Source organism: Bubalus kerabau, chromosome 1 (assembly GCF_029407905.1).
Source record: "Bubalus kerabau isolate K-KA32 ecotype Philippines breed swamp buffalo chromosome 1, PCC_UOA_SB_1v2, whole genome shotgun sequence".
NCBI lineage: Eukaryota > Metazoa > Chordata > Mammalia > Artiodactyla > Bovidae > Bubalus > Bubalus kerabau.
In genome coordinates this window covers 203,927,943-203,948,487 of record NC_073624.1, presented here as the reverse complement: position 1 = coordinate 203,948,487, position 20,545 = coordinate 203,927,943, and the positions used below count along the sequence as shown (strand labels likewise).

Below are 20,545 nucleotides of genomic sequence, written 5' to 3'. Positions count from 1 at the left end.
TTCTCAACGGAAGCAGAAAAATCACCAAAAACTTTCAGAGGAATATGAAGACAGGTGAGAACTTTTCAAATAATGGAGCTATGATGATATATTATATGCTTATGGAAATAATCTTATAAATGGAGAGCATGTGCAAAAGAGAGATTGTAATGAAAACCTTGCAATCCAAGCCAAATAGGGAAGTGAGGCAGTGGGGTGTGTAGATGGGAGGTCCTGTAAGGAGAATTACTGAAGTGGGAATTTTATATAAAGAGGGCTCCTGAACTAAGAAATGGAAATCAGAGAGCAGAATGGCTATAATTATGACTATTTCTAATGTAATGTATCAGTGTTTTTCTGTTGCCTCTGCAGCATCCATTTACCCCTTCTAATAACCAAAGAAGTCTTGATAAATGAATTCATCCTGTTATGGATTAAATTATGGACACACACACAGAGTCCTAACCTCCGGTACCTGAAAATGTAACTTTTTTATTAGGAAACAGAGCCTTTGTGGATAGAATCAAGTAAGATGAGATCATTCAGGTAAGCTCAAAGGTCAAGAAGATCCCTTGGAGAAGGAAATGGCAACCCACTCCAGTATTCTTGCCTTGAAAATCCCATGGACAGAAGGAGCCAGGTAGGCTACAGTCCATGGAGTCACATAGAGTCAGATTAGCAACTAAACAACTTAGCAACTAAACAACAACAAATCTAATATAACTGGTATCTTTAATAAAAGAGGGAAATTTGGACATAAACACATGAAGAAGAATTCCTTGTAGCAACAGAGACAGAAATAAGAGTTGTGCAGCTGCAAACCAAGGTATGCCAAGGACTGTTGGCAGAAACCAGATGTCAAGAGAAAGGCATGCTACAAATTCTCCCCTAGAGCCTTCAAGAAATCGTTGTCCTACCAACACCTTGATTTTGAACTTCTTGCCTACAAAACTGTAAGAGAATAAATTTCTATTAAGTCACACACTTTGTGGCACTTTGTTACAACAGCTCAAGCAAACTGATGGAATCTACCCCTAACTCAAGGAAATCAGCTAAGTCTATCTCCCTGGCCATGTGACTGCTTCAGGGATAAACATGTGACTCAACAAGAGCCCCAAAGGGCTTGAGGAGATATTTGCCAGGCTTCAGGGAAAGAAAGCTCCTTCTTTGCCTGAGCTGCTGCCAAAACTCCCTTCCTGTCAGATGTGGAGAAGAATGCTTTAACCTGGAAACTGCTAGCCGACATCTTAAAACTCTAAGGGAGAAATGCTCACACTGGTGTCAGTATCAAGGAACAAAGCAGAGATATTGAGAAAAAGGAATTCTCACCAAACCAAACTAGGATCCGCTCACCCTCTCACAGTAAACCAATCTACTGACACCAGGTTGTAGAAAAGGAAGGAAAAACAGCATTACTGCAGGGCACAAGCAAGGAGTCTAGGTAGCTTGTTTTTAAAAGGCCCAAACTCTCTGCTGGCTTTCAGGGAAAGGTTTTTGAAAACAGGGTATTGCAGGGTGTGTGATCAGCTCATGGACATTCTTCTGATTGATTGGTGGTAAGGTAATTGGGAGTCAACATCATCAACTTTCTGGTTCTAACTGGTCTGGGGTCTATGTGGTTGTGGGCAATATACAATTAACTTCTTCCATTTGGCAAGGGTTTCAATATCTGCAACACAGCTCAAAGGACATAGCTAAGAATATTACCTTTAGACCTCCAGGGGTAACTCAAGATCCCTGATTTTGTTTAATGGCTAACTATCATTATTTTGACTTGCTTAGCTGTTTTGCTCTGCTTCGGCATTTTCTCACTTCTCTGATTACATTCATTCTTTGGAACTTGAAGACGGTTTAGGAGGCTAGAGTTTTCCTACAAGCAAGAGGCAAGCAGAGGACAAGGGGGAGTCTGTCCTAGGAAAGCTGCACAGGGTCTTGTTTGGTTAGAAGACTTTTTCTGCCCAGAATCAAAACAAACTTTACTTAGAAGTTTCAGTTACATGAAGCAATGCCTCCCTTGCATTATTTAAGTTAGTGAGTTGATTTTTAGGGAAGCAACCATTTATTTATTTATTTTGGTTTTCATTTTTTAATTTCTTTAACTGTATTATTTCTATAACATTTATAGAGTGTAGAAGGAAAAATTCTAGGGGAATTTTACAGAGAGTTTCAGAGGAATTCTAAGAAAATTAACAGTCTATTTTGTTAAAGAGATGGTTTTATAATTAAAATGTAGGACTGTATAGTGAAGTGAAGTCGCTCAGTTGTGTCTGACTCTTTGCGACCCCATGGACCATAGCCCACCAGGCTCCTCCGTCCATGGATTTCCCAGGCAAGAATACTGGTGTGGGTTGCCATTTCCTTCTCCAGGAGATCTTCCTGACCCAGGGATCAAACCCAGGTCTCCTGCATTGCAGGCAGACGCTTTAACCTTTGAGCCACCAGTTAAGCCCTGTATGACTGTATAGCACCTTGCATTAAGGAAGTTCAAAGCAGTTTACCAGTGTATTTAACAACTGAATATTAGCAAATAAAATGGCAAACATAGTAATGAAGCTTTGGATTTCATATAGATAATTAATTTGTCTTTTCCATCTATCAAGAGTAGAAACTTACAAAGCAACTCCTAACAGGGGATGGGGGTGGTGAATGGAGTGATCAAATCATTTATTCATTTTGTGTTCATTTATTCACTCAGCAAAAATGTTTTGAGTGTCTGCTATGCTTTGAGCATCATGTTAGGTTTCACGATCATGATCAGAGTATACTCAATGTTTGGGGAAGCAACCATTTAGATCTTTACTTGGTCTCACTGGCCTTTAAAACACTCCATCAGACAATCTAACCCATATTGACCAAGATGGACTTAACATACCCCTCAGTTCAGTTCAGTTCAGTCCAGTCGCTCAGTCATGTCCAACTCTTTGTGACCCCATGAATCACAGCATGCCAGGCCTCCCTGTCCATCACCAACTCTCGGAGTTCACTCAAACTCATGTCCATTGAGACAGTGATGCCATCCAGCCATCTCATCCTCTGTCATCCCCTTCTCCTCCTGCACCCAGTCCCTCCCAGCATCAGGGTCTTTTCCAATGAGTCAACTCTTTGCATGAGGTAGCCAAAGTATTGGAGTTTCAGCTTCAGCATCAATCTTTCCAATGAACACCCAGGACTGATCTCCTTTAGGATGGACTGGTTAGATCTTGCAGTCCAAGGGACTCTCAAGAGTCTTCTCCAACACCACAATTCAAAAGAATCAATTCTTTAGCGCTCTGCTTTCTTCACAGTCCAACTCTCACATCCATACACGACCACTGCAAAACCATAGCCTTGACTAGACAGACCTTTGTTGGCAAAGTAATGTCTCTGCTTTTCAATATGCTATTTCAATATGAAAGTTATTGAAATAACTATTTCAATAGCATAATAGTTATGCTAAAGTCATAACTTTCCTTCCAAGGAGTAAGTGTCTTTTAATTTCAGGCTGCATCTGTCTGCCCTATTGTGTGCATGAGTGCTTAGTCACTTCAGTCGTGTCTGACTCTGTGCGACCCGACCCCATGGACCATGGTCTGCCAGGCTCCTCTGTCCATGGGACTCTTCAGGCAAGAATACTGGAGTGAGTTGCCATTTCCTTCTCCATCCTATTGCAATGGTCTTAAATAAAGTCTCTCTGGCCTGTCTAGTGACATCCAGCACTTTTTTTTTTTTTTTTTTGGTATCTCAGGATTTCCTCCACTTTACATCCTGCTTTAGTCACTACACAAAATAATCAAAACATTCAAAATAAAATGCTTTGCTAGTGTACTCTAAGTCTGACATTTTCTTGACTAGCTTGTTTTGATGAGATGAGCAGCTTCACTCCTTCACCCACAGAAGGGGCCCAGCGTTCCCAGAACAAGGATGCCAACAGCACTTTCCCACTGCAATTTGTTTGGATCTTTTCCAGTTCATTTAATGCACTAAATTTCCTTTTTCTGGCTTCCTTCATGACTTTTTCTCTTTACCCTGAAGCTTCCTCTCTCTCCCATAGCTAGGTTTTTCTTCCAAGTCAGACCACCTGAAGGCCTTTTCCTTGTTTATGGGAGGATAATCAGCTACATCCTCTCACACTGAGTGGGCAGGCTACTTCAAACAGGAAATGTCTTTGAAATGGCTGGCAGAGGCAGCCCGATTTAATTGTTAGGAAAGCACGCCAGGGGCCAAACACTCTGGTCTATTTCATTCTGAAATATTTCTCTTGAGTGGACACAAGGCTGTAGGTAAAATTCTCAACTGAAGAATCTTTTTTGTTGTTGTTTTGGTTTTATAGTACTAACATTTAAACAGCAAATGGTAAAAATTAGAAATTAGTCTTTCAATTAAAATTTTGCTCTGGTAACACTAGTAAGTCCTACCATTTAGTAAGAATGTTGCAAAGAGATAATATAATTAGCCTTTTCATTTTCTTGCTTACCCAGGTCACATCTTCCCCCACCTGACTAATTATCTGAGTGTTCTGTTCCTATCTGCATGTGTGCAGGCTCAGTCACTCAGTAGTGTCCAACTCTTTGCAACCCCATGGACTGTAACCCACCAGGCTCCTCTGTCCATGGGATTCTCCAGGCAAGAAAACTGGAGTGGGTTGTCACTTGCTCCTCCAGGGGATCTTCCTGACCTAGGGATCAACCTGGGTCTCCTGCATTGACAGGTAGATTCTTTACCACTGAGCCACCAGGAAAGTCCCTGTTTTGTTTAGACTCCCCTTATTTCAGGCTCAGAATTTTTGAATTTCCTTGAAAGAATCATCAGAAGAAAAAGAACATAGGACAGATCCTCCTCCTCAGATCTTAAGAGCCTCATGCTGGGTTGTGGGTAGAATCTGATGCTTTCTCAGTCTCTCCTTGGAGGAGAACTGCAGCAGACAGCTCAGCATCCAGTGCCTCTCATCTCATTGTCCCAATGCTGGGAGCTCAACCCCACTACTAACATTAGTGAGGGAGCCATTATTGAGTCTTATGAATGACAGTGACACAATCAAGTTGTTGGTAACAGATTTGGCTGTATCGTGGAGACTGCCAAGAGGGAGCCAGGAATAGACAAGGAAAATTAATTACTGGAGTGAGTTCTATCCAGATATGGGATAAAGATTGTCATATAAGGACACCCAGGTTTCATGTTGGTACATCAGGGTAAAAAGTAATAGTTGACATTCACTGATATTTTCTACTTGTCTAACACCATTCTCAGCCTTCTACATGTAGCCTTATTAACAAATTTTGAGGTATGTACAACTGACATTCATATTATAAAAATTAAGAAATGGGAACATAGAAGATAAATAGTTTGCTATAAATCACATAGCCAGTAAGTGTTGGAACCAGGATTTGGTCTGCCCATACTGTTTCAGAGTCAGTGCTTCTAATTTCTATGACATTCACTGAGGGCAGTGTTTAAAACATAAGATGTTTACCTGAGTTCAGAGTAGGCTGAGCTTCAGGTGCTTTGGAGACAGCCTAGGAAAAAAGTTGCAAAAATCATTAACATAAAGAGTACTCAAACTCAGGGGTAAGGATCAGATAAAAAGTAGAGATTTGAGTCATTAGCATGTAAACAGCAATTGAAAACAAAGGGTAAATATAATTGATTGCCCAAGGAGAGGGCAGAAACAGAGGAGCAAAACTCCAATATTGAGTCCTGAGGAACACCAATATTTAAGGGGAAGTTAGATGAGGAGGGACAGAGGAGCCTGATGGGCTGCCGTTTATGGGGTCGCACAGAGTCAGACACGACTAAAGTGACTTAGCAGCAGCAGTAGACAAGGAGGAGTTTACAAAGGAGGTAAAAGAAGTTTTCCAAGAAGTAGGAAGAAAATCAGGATAGTGTGATGTCAGGAAAAACAAGAGAAAATAGTGGTCGTTGATGGCAAATACTGTTGGAAGAAAGGCAGGAATTTCAAAGTGTCTAGTGTTTTCACATGAAAGAACTAAACTTGTGTAACAGTTGGTCAGGATGAAGCCAACACAGAGGATAGATGAAGATAAAGGAGAGAGGAGATGAGCAATGGACCAGGCCCATTGCAATCTATTGTAAATCCTGTGTAAAGGCTGGTAAGCATTTTCCTAGACTTGCCAGAATATTGTGAATATTATTTTTTTGATATAACCCAAAGTGGACAAGTGGTGGTGTCTCAAAGACTGGTTACAGTGAAGAATCTGAAATCATATTAGTGCCCTTTTCAAATCCCGTTACATTAAAATCCATTGATTTATCTTGCATCTAGTTCTATTAGATTATGTAAGAACAGGAATAAATTTAACTAAGTGGTTATACTTGGACCAACACTGTCCAATTCGATTATGAAATAGGAGACACTGGCAAAGAGATACAAACAAGATATCCATCAATCATAGAACACAAATAAGAGATTTAGAACAAAGTAAATGGTTTGGAATGAGGGTGACAGGTAGAGGAAGAGAGAGGACCTCATTATAAGAAGTGGGGGACTTCCCTGGTGGTCCAGTCATTGAGAATATACCTTCGAATGCAGGGGATGCATGTTCGATCCCTGGTTGGGAACTAAGATCCCACATGCCACAGGGCATCTAAGCCCACGTGCTGCAACTAGAGAAACTCATGTGCCACAACTAAAGAGCCCCCACACAGCAACCACTGAGGCTACGCACCACAATGATGACCCAGTGTAGCCAAAACTTAAAAAAAAAAAAAAAACCCAAGCTGGGAAATAAGCTTAGGGCAGTGTATTGGTTGAATTGTGTGCCTCCAAAAGATATGTTAAAGTCCTAAACCTGGTATCTGTGAATGTGACCTTATTTGGAAACAGATTCTTTGCAGAGAGAATCAAGTTAAGATGAGTACAATGGACCCCTAAACCACTGTAACCGGTGTCCATATAAAAAAGGGGAAGATGCCACATGAACAGAAAGACACACAGGGAGAATACCAAGTGACAACAGTCAGAAATAGAAAGACACACAGGGAGAATACCACATGACAACAGTTAGAAAGGAGAGTGGTGAAGCTGCAATCCAAGGGATGCCAAGGCTGAATGCTACCACCAGAAGCCAGGAGAGGCAAGGAAGGATTCTACCCTGAGTCTCAGAGGATCATGGCCCTGTTAAGTCCTCAATTTCTCATTTCCAGCCTCCAGAACTGGAAGTGTTAAGCCCCCAGATTGGGCTTCTTTGTTATGGCGACTCTGGGAAACTAATACAGAAGGAGTAGTACAATGTGGCCTGTTTCTAATTACTTATTCCTCCTTTCTACAAGAGGAATCCTACATCAACATCAGCATGCATTGTCATGTGACTTTAAGTACCTTTTATGGCAATAAATATACCTCCTTGCTTCACTGGAGTTGAGCCTGACCTCTGCTTTGGCCAGCAGAAGTAAAACTTGCCACATTGAAACAGAAGATTTAAGAACCACCAGGTATTTCTGTTGACCCTATTGCTCCTTACCTTGTGCCAATAGTATGGTAGAGCCCAGGAACGGATTGTGCCTTTAGCCTGGGGCTCTTTCTTTTCCCTCTATGTCAGAGATACAGGCAATCCACATGGCATATCAACATGGTTGAAACCTACAGAGAATTGGAGTCATTTGTCACTGCAATGGAATTTTAAAGTATCTAGAGCCTCAAAAATATCAGATAATTTAATTCATCTTCTCAGATCTAGTGTTTTTAACATCAGATTGTCATAATAATCATTAAATGATTCCATGAGAGCTAGTTAAATATTGGCATATAATATCTTTTCATGGTGTTCTAACACTGTACTGCTTACTGCAAGTAAATTACCTTAGTTTCTTCACTGTGAAACATTTCTCCAATACAAACCTAGCTTAGTTTTATTAAACTTATCAGTTACCTACAGGTAGATGTTATATTCTGATTCTATTTTTTACACAGATGGAGTCCTGACATTGTTATCTCCTTCAGCAGTGAGTGGGGCATGTTTCACACAGAGGTCAAATCTAAAAGTATGAAACCAGGGGACAGCTATGTTGTTTCATAGCCATACTACTGCAGCCAAACTTCCTCACTTCTTAGAACCTAGTTTCACAAGTTTTTAACAAGTAACGTATTACTATTTAATATTTGAGGAGAGGTACTCAGCATTTTTAATGTATATTTCAAGTTTAATCCTAATAAGCTAAGACAGTAAGTAGTTTGGAAATTGCCATAGAATGAATATTGTGTCCTCCCAATATACATAAATTGAAACCTCTTCCACAGTGTGATGTTATTTGGAGGTAGGGTCTTCAGGAGGTGATTAGGGCAAAGCCCTGGTGAATGGGATTGTTGTTTTGTCCCTAAGTCATCTCTAACTCTTTGGTGACCCCATGGACTGTAGGCCACCAGGCTCCTCTGTCCATGGGATTGCCCAAACAAGAATACTGGAGTGGGTTGCCATTTCCTTCTCCAGGGGATCTTCCTGACCCAGGGATCAAACTTGCATTGGCAGGCAGATTCTTTACCACTGAGCCACCAGGGAAGCCATGAATGGGATTCAGTTCAGTTCAGTCGCTCAGTCATGTCCAACTCTTTGTGATCCCATGAATCGCAGCACGCCAGGCCTCCCTGTCCATCACTAACTCCCGGATTTTACTCAAACTCATGTCCATCGAGTTGGTGATGCCATCCAGCCATCTCATCTTCTGTCGTCCCCTTCTCCCCCTGCCCCCAATCCCTCCCAACATCACAGTCTTTTCCAATGAGTCAGCTCTTCGCATGAGGGGGCCAAAGCACTGGAGTTTCAGCTTTAGTATCATTCCTTCCAAAGAAATCCCAGGGCTGATCTCCTTCAGAATGGACTGGTTGGATCTCCTTGCAGTCCAAGGGACTCTCAAGAGTCTTCTCCAACACACAGTTCAAAAGCATCCATTCTTCGGTGCTCAGCTTTCTTCACAGTCCAACTCGCACATCCATACATGACCACTGGAAAAACCATAGCCTTGACTAGATGGACCTTTGTTGGCAAAATAATATCTCTGCTTTTTAATATGCTATCTAGATTGGTCATATCTTTCCTTCCAAGGAATAAGCATCTTTTAATTTAGTGCCTTACAAAAGAGACCCTTCGTCCCTCAGTGAGCTCCCTCTGCTTACCCTTTCTGCCATGTAAGATTACAGCAAAAGGATAGCCATCTATGAGCCAGGAAGCAATCTCTCACTGGACACCGAATCTACTGGCATCTTTTTTTTTTTTTTTTTTTTTTTTTTAAACTTTACATAATTGTATTAGTTTTGCCAAATATCAAAATGAATCCGCCACAGGTATACATGTGTTCCCCATCCTGAACCCTCCTCCCTCCTCCCTCCCCATACCATCCCTCTGGGTCGTCCCAGTGCACCAGCCCCAAGCATCCAGTATTGTGCATCGAACCTGGACTGGCAACTCGTTTCATACATGATATTCTACTGGCATCTTGATCTTGGACTTCCAGCCTACAGAACTGTGTGAAATGAACTTTTGTTATTAAAGCCACTAAGTCTTTGGTATTTCTGTCTTGGAAGACCAAATGGACTGAGATATAAATAAACTTTATCTATTCATGCGAAGAAGGATCATAGGATGCTATATATGACTTCAATATTCAACAAATATTTATTGATAATGTACCATTTAACAGGCATTCTTTTAAGTGCTGGAGACATAGCTATTAACAAAGTAAACATTACTTATAAAGCTCACATTACTAAATGATTTTATTTAATGTCTATTTTGTCCTGAGGTCTTGAATACAGATTCCAGTTGTTAATTTGTACTGCTAGTTTTTAAAAAGTACATATACGCTATCTCTTCTAATGTAATTATAAGGCTCCCATATTGCCTGATTTTTCAACAGTATAATAACCATAACTGGTATCAATACCCATTTAGAATTACATTAGCAGCAATGATTTTACAGTCCCTAAATGGATATAATCAACAAAGGAAAAATATTTACTAAACATTAGTTAGTCTGGAGACATAGAGGATACCTTACTATTCATATAATGACAGACTTTACTTACACACAATTTGAAAGAAATGCCACTCTCTTTATTCAAATGGTACAATAGTGCTATTAAAACAAGACATTTGTCTTCGAATGTGCCTTCTTTATCACTACTAATGCACAGGGTCATTAGTTCCAACACTGTGAATAGGTTTTCACTAACCCATTCAATTTAATTAGTACACCAGATAATATATAAGAGCACACTTTGTACTGCAGCTAATAGTAGATAATGGTTCTTAAAAAGAGAGAGTAATTGCTTACACTTTGATGGCCACACAGAAGAAAAAATATATATACATACACACACAAAAAAATACATATTTTAATATATATTCATTTAAAGTCATTGAAAAATGTCAAAACACAGCTCTCTTACAAGAAGCAAAGGCCATAATCATCCTCTAGAAATTAAGGACAGTCACAGATTAGGATAAATCATTGCCACACACAAAGAGCAAACATGTCCAAAGAAGTTTTATCCTTTTTCTGCCTCCATCACAATAAATATCCCCTGGCATTAGCTGGCCTGGGGATCATTTCATACTTCTTAATGAAGTGTTCAACTCCAAATATTTAAGCAATATGCTATGACATTTCCTTGTAATGTAGACTGATATTCTGTCAATTTACTTTCAAATATGAAATTGAATCAATATTGAAATCATATTCCTAACAGAAAAGGAAGGTATGTTTCTTGCTGTGGTAGTGTTCATTTTACACATTAAAGGATTTAAGCTAACTCCTCTGCTAAATTCACTAACTCCTTAAATCTATTCTCAATCTGCATCTATAGGCAGTTACAGAAATCACCAGGATATATTGGCAACAGAGAATTCTCACATTCAATGAACCTCAACTAAGTAGCAGCTGTATGCCAGGATACCAGGTCTTGGCATTAAGACTCCACCCAGGCCTCAAGCTGCTGATGACTTTAGCAGAAAAAAACAGATAAGGGGGCTTGTGAAGAACTAGGAAATAGTTTGGCTTTCAAAGAATTAGGCTTTGAAATCAACAGAGGGCCACATATTTGAACAATTTCCTGTAGTACCACATGCTTATTGAAGTAACAGGTAAATGATCAGATCAAAAATATGTAAAATCCTCTTAAAATGGTCCAAAGGCTCCTAGGCTTTAAATATATGATTGATTTAAGATACAGTGAAAGAATCAAAATCTTACATGAATGCCTGGAATTAGACTGCTAACATTAAATGAATGGTTCTAACAAATCAATGTCTGAAGCATTTCAGGAGGAGACTGATTTTGAGTGTACCATCTACCATCCCAGAACAGGTTGATATAGGGCCTCATTGAATTTGGATTAGGTATAAACATATGTGGCTCAACTAGTAAAGAATCTGCTTGCTATGCGGGAGACCTGGGTTTGATTCCTGGGTTGGGAAGAGCCGCTGGAGAAGAGAATGGCTACCCGTTCCAGTATTCTGGCCTGGAGAATTTCATGGACTCTATAGTCCATGGGGTTGCAAACAGTTGGACAAAACTGAGTGACTTACATTTCACTTCCATTCATTAACATAGATAAAGCTACAACACCTAGGATGGAAGAAGGACAAAGGATGCTTGTGCCCCCAGAATAAGAGAGAAAGACAGAAAATTCAGAGGCAAATGCTTTCTGTCTTGTACTTTGAGGAACCATGATATTTCAGAGTTTGGGGCTCTATCTCTCAGTCGAAAATGTAATGTGGTTGTTTATTTTGGAAAAGAACTCATAGAAATAGATTATTACTGACAAGGACTGATCTTTATTTTCACCAAAAGGTATAATCGAGAACTTTCACATTCAAGAAATCTCTACTAAGTAGTAACCTATTGAATCAGAAGTAGAACCAATGTCCATTTGGCTGGTTTTGGTAAGAGTCACATGTGGAAATCCAAAACTGTTTAGACAAATTTATACCTTGCAAACCTGGCCAGTTGTCTAGCTAACTTGCCTATGGTTTAGCTCTGCCTGCAGGGAGAAGAAACAAATTGGCCAGGCAGTCACAATAATCTGATCTGCATGATAACCAGATTTCTCACTTTCAATACATATGTCAATATTCCAGCTTTTAGATTAGTCTTGTGAGTTTCTCAGCATGAAGCTGCAGCATCCCCACATCTAGCTATTCTGAGACTCTGATGAAACAAAGGCCTTGGTCCTGTAGAGCCAACTCTAGCCTACGATAAAATTATCAATCAGATGAGTCCTGCTTTGAACAACACGACTCCTCGAACTCTGACCATAGCGACTTGAACCAAGGTTTGGTGTCCAAACTCTAGCAGGCTGTAAATAGCCTTGTCTCATGAAGTGGGTGAAAAAATACAGGGTCTGTTAGGGGTTTTGTTGTTGTTGTTGTTGTTGTTGTTGTTTTTTAAGGAAATTTAGACATAACTTGAAGGAGTCAATGGATATATGGAACAGATAGCAGTGGAGGAATCCAGAGATTCCAGAGGCAACAGAGATAAGAAGACAGCAGAATTCATAATTTGAATCCATAAGGTAAAGAGGAGAGCAGAGGGATCATTGCTGGTGACTGGCAGAGAGAGTTGCTAAGGCCCTGACACTGGAGAGGATGTCTGTAGCTGTGGTGTCCTGCACAGCTCCCGGGCCTCCTCAGGGCCTGTCTGCAGCAGTGGAAACAGTTCCTTGCCTCATTTACTTCTGCATCTCCCAGAAACACCCACTAAACAAGATTGCTAATAATGTTTTATTCCTTGCAACATGAAAGAGTCTAACATAATTTTTTAAGAAATATTAAAATATAGACCTCCTCACTCAAACAGCTTTTTGATTTCCACAAGGCTATTTTTAAAAGATGCTAAAATGGTTTCCTATGTTCCTGAGTTAATGTATAATTAAAAGAAACCCTTTCTTGAATGAAAAATTCTTCAGTATTTTCTTAGCTGAGCCAATAAACATATTTTGCCAATAAACATATTTTGTACAAATATATGACTGAATAAATCAAAATGTTCAAAAGTATTTCTCATAAATAGAAAATCATTACTTGTTAGATGTTCTGAAAACAAAAAAATAATCCAACTGAATCATTTTCTAGTCTATAACATAGAAGATACCTGATAGTGTTGCTGTTGATTCAATACAGTTTATATCTTTTCTCAGGTTCAATAATTTGATACAAGTATAATCATTAGGCTCAATTTATTCCTATCCTTACATAAAACTTCTATTCTCATTTCTGTCACCAATTGAATCTGTCTCCAATTGAAGAAATACATATTCCTTTAAACATTAAATAAAAGTCTAATCTGTACATGCTGCACTAACCACTAGCCTCAACCCAAAATAAAGGAAGAGAAGTCCCTCCAGTTGAAATAAAATTCATGTTTTTTAAACAAAACTTAACCACAGCTAAGAAAATTGGCTTAATAGGTACTAACTTTAGAGACTATACTACATAGTAGCATAGACTGTCTATGAAAGTATTTTTTTCAAATTGGTGAAGCTCCGAGGCAATGCAGGTTATGTATGATGAAACAGGGAACTGATAGAAAGAGGAAATGTGGACTAGAGTTCAACTGGAAAAACTTCCCAGTGAATATGAGTGTTGAGTTGGGCTTGGCCTAATGGCAGAATTAGAATGGCAGAGCAGAGGAGAGACCATCTCAGGCCACGTGAAGTGGGGTCAGGAAAAGGCTTTACCCAAGTACAGGGGTCAGGATGCAGGGAGAAGGGAAACAACACAAGCCAGGAGGTGGGATTCATTGGTGAAACATCTAGCACATAATGCAGAAGTGCCTGAACCAGTAAGAACTGTGGATCTTAAGGAGGAAACCATCCGAATATAATTGGTTTCAGGAGGAGAGAGACTTTCAGGAGGAGAGATATTGCCAGCAGCAGGACCTACTAGAAGATAACTGAAAAAATCTAAGTTCAACATGACAGTTACCAGACTACAGTCAGTTGGAATATTACTGTTCAGTGGCTGAGTCATGTCCAACTCTTTGCAATCCCATGGACTGCAACATGCAAGGCTTCCCTGTCCTTCACTATCTCCCAGAGTTTGCTCAGACTCATGTCCATTGAATTGATGATGCCATCCAACAATCTCATTTTCTGTTTCCCCCTTCTCTTCCTGCCCTCAAACTTTCCCATCATCAGGGTCTTTTCCAATGAGTTGGCTCTTTGCATCAGTTGCAATATGGCAAAGGGCAAATTGAACAGACACATAAGTGACTGGGTATTAATGGAATATGAGATAGACGGGGAAAAAATTGAAGATAAAGATTAACCAGCCTCTTAGACCTATGTCATCAGTGTTTGGAAGTGAGGGTGGAAAGTGAGGGAGATGAAGTGTTGGGGTGAGGATATTATAATTTTGAAATCATCAGAAAGTTATCCTGGGGGCACTGGACAGAAGAGAGAACAGTGTGTCTGTCATTTGTCCTTCCTACCCAGCAATCACATGAATTCAGAGTCATTTTGAGATGCTCACTGACTGGCTATATACAAGCAAGTACCTGCATTATTTGGTAATTTAGTAAGGCGCAAGCTCTCATCTATATGACCAATAAGCAGCATATAGAACAGGTCTAGAAAATATCAGAAAAGTCATGTGCCAAAGCATGGTAAGTACATGTATTAATAAGAGAAGCGTGGACACATGCATCCCCTCAAATAACTGAGGGGATGTGACTCAAATAACAACAATGAATTTCTAAAGACACTAGAACAGTGTGCTCAAAACATTACCCCAACCTCTCCTTAAAGAAACTTTGACTAGCATTTACCATTATTTTTGGCAGTTAGTTTCTCTGAGCCAAATTTCCCAATCAGTCTCCACAGTGCTTGCCCCAGGTTCTCCCATCTTCTCCAGCATCTACTTGGCCTCATGCTCTGACACCCCCTTAGTCTTTGAAACTGGGATCACTGTGTTCCCCCGTGTTTGGTCTTGTCCCAGACTCTGAATCTGGTGCTATCTTAAAAGTAGGTAGAATTTAAAGAGTTCTATACTAATCCTTATGTGGCTCAGCACTATATCTCAACTGTACTGCTCATATTGTTTTGACATCATACACAGAGGATAGTTCAATAAGAGGATATCTGCCTTTTTCTGTGGGACCAGTCACCCAAGCCAAGTCACTTAGTCTGAGGTTTTGCCCTCTCCTCCCCTTTGAAATTCTTCAGAGTTCTAAGTTCTGCTCTGACCACAGATTAGTATATCTGGGTCTCCAGTTATTTGTGTGTTCTGGTAAGCTTGTCAATCCCAAATATGTGATCCATACAGATAGATGGGTGAAACAGTTTGCTTTGTGAAGGTACTACTCAAACAGGACTGCCCTAACTTTCAGTGAAAGAAAGTGAAAGTGAAGTCACTCAGTCATGTCCAACTCTTTGCGTCCCCGTGGACTGTAGCCCCCCCAGGCTCCTCCGTCCATGGGATTCTCCAGGCAAGAATAGTGGAGTGGGTTGCCATTTCCTTCTCCAGGGGATCTTCCAGACCCAGGGATCGAACCCTGGTCTCCTGCATTGCAGGCAGACGCTTTAACCTCTGAGCCACCAGGGAAGCCCTAACTTTCAGTAGCATCATCTAAATTAAACTTGATTTAATCTACAATCAAAACTACTTGAGTCAGAAAACAGTATGACTTAATAAAATCCATACTCACATCATGGAAGGACTATATAAATTTATAACTGTATTTTGGTAGAATTAAAAGTATAAACACAAATCTTCAAATATCTGAAGAACTGGTTTCTTTTTATAATTCAGTGTACCCTACCCTAAATGACTTAAGTTTAACTAATCCTCAGAAATCTTCTTTTGATTAAGTAAATCAAATCTGAATGTTTTTCACCATGAAAAACATCATTCTAAAAAATCTATTTATAAGTTTGATGCCTTGGATATTATGGCCACTTTCTTTAAAAAAAAGTTTCTCTTTTTAATCAGTAAAAATAATATCCAGCAAAGAAAACCTACCCATCAAAAGTAAACAAATCTGGCTCAGTTTTGTTTCAACTCCTATATCAAAGCCAGAGTAGAGACATTATGTATTTGGGTAATCTGTACTCAAATAAGGGCTGTTATAATTTAGGGAAGTTTTATCTTTAGTCTAGCTTCAATTTTGTTCTGTTTTGTTTTTATGTTTGTTGTGAGGGGGCCGTGGTATTTAAAATTGCCCAAGTGGTTCTGGGTTTACCCTGTCTTTGCCAAGGAGCCTGAGAATAAGATCAGGGAAAATGCAAGGCAATAGAAATAAAAACAAAAATAAACAAATGAGGCCTAGTCAAACTTACAAGCTTGCACAGCAAAGGAAACCATAAACAAAATGAAAAAAAATATGGAAAAGGAGAAAATATTTGCAAATGATGCAACCGACAAGAGCTTAATTTCCAAAATATACAAGCAGCTCATACAACTCAACAACAACAATAACAAAAACCCAAACAACTCACTTGAAAAATGGTCAGAAAACCTAAATAGACATCTATCCAAAGAAGAAATACAGATAGCCAAAAGACTCATGAAAAGATGCTTAACATCACTAACTGTCAGAGAAATGCAAATCATAACTACAATGAGGTATCACTTCACACCAGTCAGAATAGCTTTAAAAAGTCTACAAATAACAAATGTGGAGAGGATGTGGAGAAAAAATACAACACTCTTACACTGTTCAGTTCAGTTCAGTCACTCAGTCGTGTCTGACTCTTTGAGACCGCACAGTCTGCAACATGCCAGGCTTCCCTGTCCATCATCAATTCCCAGAGCCTGCTCAAACTCATGTCCATTGAGTCAGTGATGCCATCCAACCATATTATCCTCTGTCATCCCCTTCTCCTCCCGCCTTCAGTCTTTCCCAGCATCAGGGTCTTTTCCAATGTGTCAGTTATTCACATCAGGTGGCCAAAGTATTGGAGTTTCAGCTTCAGCATCAGTCTTTCCAGTGAATACTCAGGACTGATTTCCTTTAGGATGGACTGGTTGGATCTCCTTGCAGTCCAAGGGACTCGCAAGAGTCTTCTCCAACACCACAGTTCAAAAGCATCAATTCTTTGGCGCTCAGCTTTCTTTATAGTCCAACTCTCACATCCATACATGACTACTGGAAAAACCATAGCCTTGACTAGACGGACCTTTGTTGGCAAAGTACAATTGGTGAGTTATAAATTGGTGCAGCCACTATGGAGAAGACTATGGAGGTTCCTTACAAAACTAAAAATAGAGTTGCCATATGATCCAGGAATCCCACTCCTGGGCATACACCCAGACAAAACTATAATTCAAAAAGATACATGTACCTCTATGTTCGTAGCAGCGCTATTTACAATAGCCATAACATGGAAACAACCTAAATGTCCATACACAGACAAATAGATACAAAAGATATAGCATATATATGTGATCAAATATTAATCAGCCATAAAAAAGAAGGAAATAATGTCATTTGTAGCAACATGAATTGACCTAGAGAAGGAAATCAAAGAAAGACAAATATCATATGATATCACTTACATATGGAATGGAATCTAAAATATTACATAAATGAATATATCTACAAAACAAAAACAAACTCACAGATTTAAAGAGCAGACTTGTTGCCAAGGGGGAAGCTGGGTAAGGGAATGGAAGATTGGGCATTTGGGATTAGCAGGGATGAACTACTATACATAGAATGGGTAAACAACAAAACTATACTGTGTAGCACAGGGAAGTATATTCAATATTCTGTGACAAAACATAATGGAAAAGAATATGAAAAATAATATATATTATGTGTAACTGGGTCACTTTGCTGTACAAAAGACATTAACACAACATTATAAATCTACAATACTTCAATAAAATTTAAAAAAAAAAAAGACCATGGAAAGTGGCTTTGCTGCCCCTACTCAAGGGAGGTGCCTGATTGCCTATGAACCTTTCCAGCTAATAGTCTTCATTGACTGGCAGGCTGAGGGGAGCACTCAAGGGAGCACTCAGCCTTCCTCATCCAAGGCGCAGCCAGCTGATGTGGACTGTGCCCATCTCCAGCACCGCCACGCATCCTACCCTACTGAAGCTACACTGATGAGAGGTATACGTGCTTCTTTCACTAAGGAATCAGACAAGCGTCTCAAAGCAAACCAGAGAAAGAAGACTGGGAACTGGGGCTCTATTTCTAGCCCATTTACTCAGAGAAACTCAAGGAAAATCCAAGACGTGAGAATTTAGGCCTTGGGCAGTTGCCACACATAGATACTCCCTTCTGACTAATTCTCTCATCATCCCAACTCTCCCATGGCATCTCCTCTCAGCCTATCTGGAAGCCACTGTCTCTTAGCCAGCATTCCACCTCCCTCCTCCAAAGAGCCCCTCCCTCAACCATTTAAGCAAGGCTAACCCTCTATTCCAATTGGTTTCTGAAAATTCCTATGGTTTCTGTATCAGCTGAAGTTCATGAAGTTTTTATCTTGCCAATAGCTCCTGCAGGCTTCAAAAGGGTGGATGAGTTCAGAGCTGTAATTGTGTGAAGAAAAACAGTATAGAGCTTGATTTTGGTTGGTTCTCCAGAAGTGAAATAAGAGATTGAATATAAAAGCACATCGTGAGCAGCTCAGATACAAAAAGAGAACTATGACCCACCATCTGCAGCAACCACCAACACGTGGTCTACAGCAACCAGCCCTGGAAGCCAGACTTGCAAGAGGTCAGATCACCAGCTCCAGCCACCAACCCAAGAAACCAAACAGCAACTCCTGTACAATTAGCCCAAATAGCCACAATTTGATTAATAACTGATGTATCCCTTAATTTTTGTCCCCCTTCTACCTTGGGACCAACCACAAAAAGCCAAACATGTAACCCAAACCAATCACATAGGCTGCCCTGCTTCTAGTCAGCCCACCCAAGCTTCCCCAGGCCAACAGTCTCAATTTAGGGAATATTGGGTGTATTTGAAGCTTTCTTTTTATCACTGTAAAGTTTTCCCACTCCTCTGCCTACCTTTGACTTTCTGCCAAAATGGAAGAGATGATAGCTGACTTCCATAAGCTCTGAATAAATAGCCTTTGCTTGTTCCCATTTGGTTGGTCTTCATTTATTTCCACAGAAGCCTGGTGCTAAGCTCCTCCCTGACTAAAGGCAAGCACATCTCATCACAGCAGGAATTAATTCATTATTAGTTAATCAATTAATTATTTATCCTAGGGAGGCTCAGTCCACTATTCTCACATGAAGGAAACATGTCTCTCATATTAGATGCTTTTAAAGCTACTTCTTGAGAACCTTGAGAAATAACTGACATTATTTGCTAAAGAAACATTGACTCCTACTTGTTCCTGCTTTTACCACCAGGAGCCCACACATTAGCTGAGAATGGCTCTGTCTGAGTCAACCAGGATAGATGTGCAATCTTCCAATAGATTATTTATGATCTTAGTTGGGGGAGGGTCATTTTGTTCCATCTCACTACATTTAATTTACTCTTCCCCAATTTGAAAGCAAAAGATTCTTTGAAAGTCATACAAACCAACATAACAAAGGACATGCTGTATAATATGCTGCCTTTAGAAAGAGCCCAAGGAGAAGAAAAATCTGAAAGACAAGTCTTTACTTAAAAGAAAATCTCACACACAGAGATTGTTTTATCAGTTATTTCCATTATCGTGAAACGGGAGTAATGGAGACAGGATTCAAATATTTTAAGGGTTTCTTTAAATTGTTGAAACCATGTGGCAAACCAGAAAATAAAAGACCAAAACATTTATAAGGTAATGCTTTTTATATTTATTGATTTAAACAGAGATGTGTAAATCTTTAATTTATTTAAATTATATGTGGAGGTAGAAGCCTCAGATTGAGCATAAATTTTACAACCACTGTGATACAGTATTTGGAAAACAGAAGAGCCTACAGATTATGTATTTGCATGAGAAATTGAAGAAGTTTCCAAAGACCAAACAAACAAAAATATTCTGAAAGAGGAAATTATATCAGGCTTGACCCAATAGCAACATCCCAGTCACCAAAAGGGAGGAGCAACAGGGTTAGATTTGCTGTGCATAGAACTCACTGGCAAGTGAATACTAAATGAGCTTTTTATTCTCATAAATCCCCAAAACTTTAAGTACTAGCACACCAGGAGGACAGAGACCACTTCATCATGGCCCTGCATGATTCTTCACTCTGAGTGCCGCCAGCGCAGGGCAGGAAGCAACCAAGAGGCATGGTCTACCCCACTGGCAGCAGCAGCAGAACAAGAACAGCAGTCAGGTTCCCCAGTGACCCTGCACTAAGCATTAGAGCAGCGGAAGACACTCTGTTTACAGATGACTGGAAACGGCATCCTTGGCCAATCAGCATCAGCTCCATCATCAATGCTTGACACCGATGGAAGGGATAAGCAGGGCTTCCCAGAGAGCAGAGGCCATGGAGGAGGACTGGTCATACTATTCACACTACACAGAGAAACATGTGAGAAAGAAGCAAAGAAATAAACGCAGAAATTTTTGAGTGGGGCTAGAGTCCCCAAAGAAGAGGGAAAGATGAGAAGCAGAAGAATGTTATTTATCATCATTCATATGATTCCATTTTTCTTCAGAATGATGTGTGGTTTG

General features: G+C 39.9%; 1 long non-coding RNA gene across 3 annotated transcripts in view; it reads right to left on the bottom strand.

The window, feature by feature from the left end:
• The window catches only part of LOC129630075 (uncharacterized), a 223,677-nt gene that overhangs the window by 39,843 nt on the left and 163,289 nt on the right, over positions 1–20,545 (bottom strand). For all 3 annotated transcript variants that reach the window (XR_008703499.1, XR_008703501.1, XR_008703500.1), the window contains exons 3-4: positions 7,437–7,555; positions 5,429–5,471 (exon numbers count right to left, since the gene is read on the bottom strand). This is a non-coding gene — a long non-coding RNA (uncharacterized LOC129630075). The remainder of the gene's footprint in view (positions 1–5,428; positions 5,472–7,436; positions 7,556–20,545) is intronic.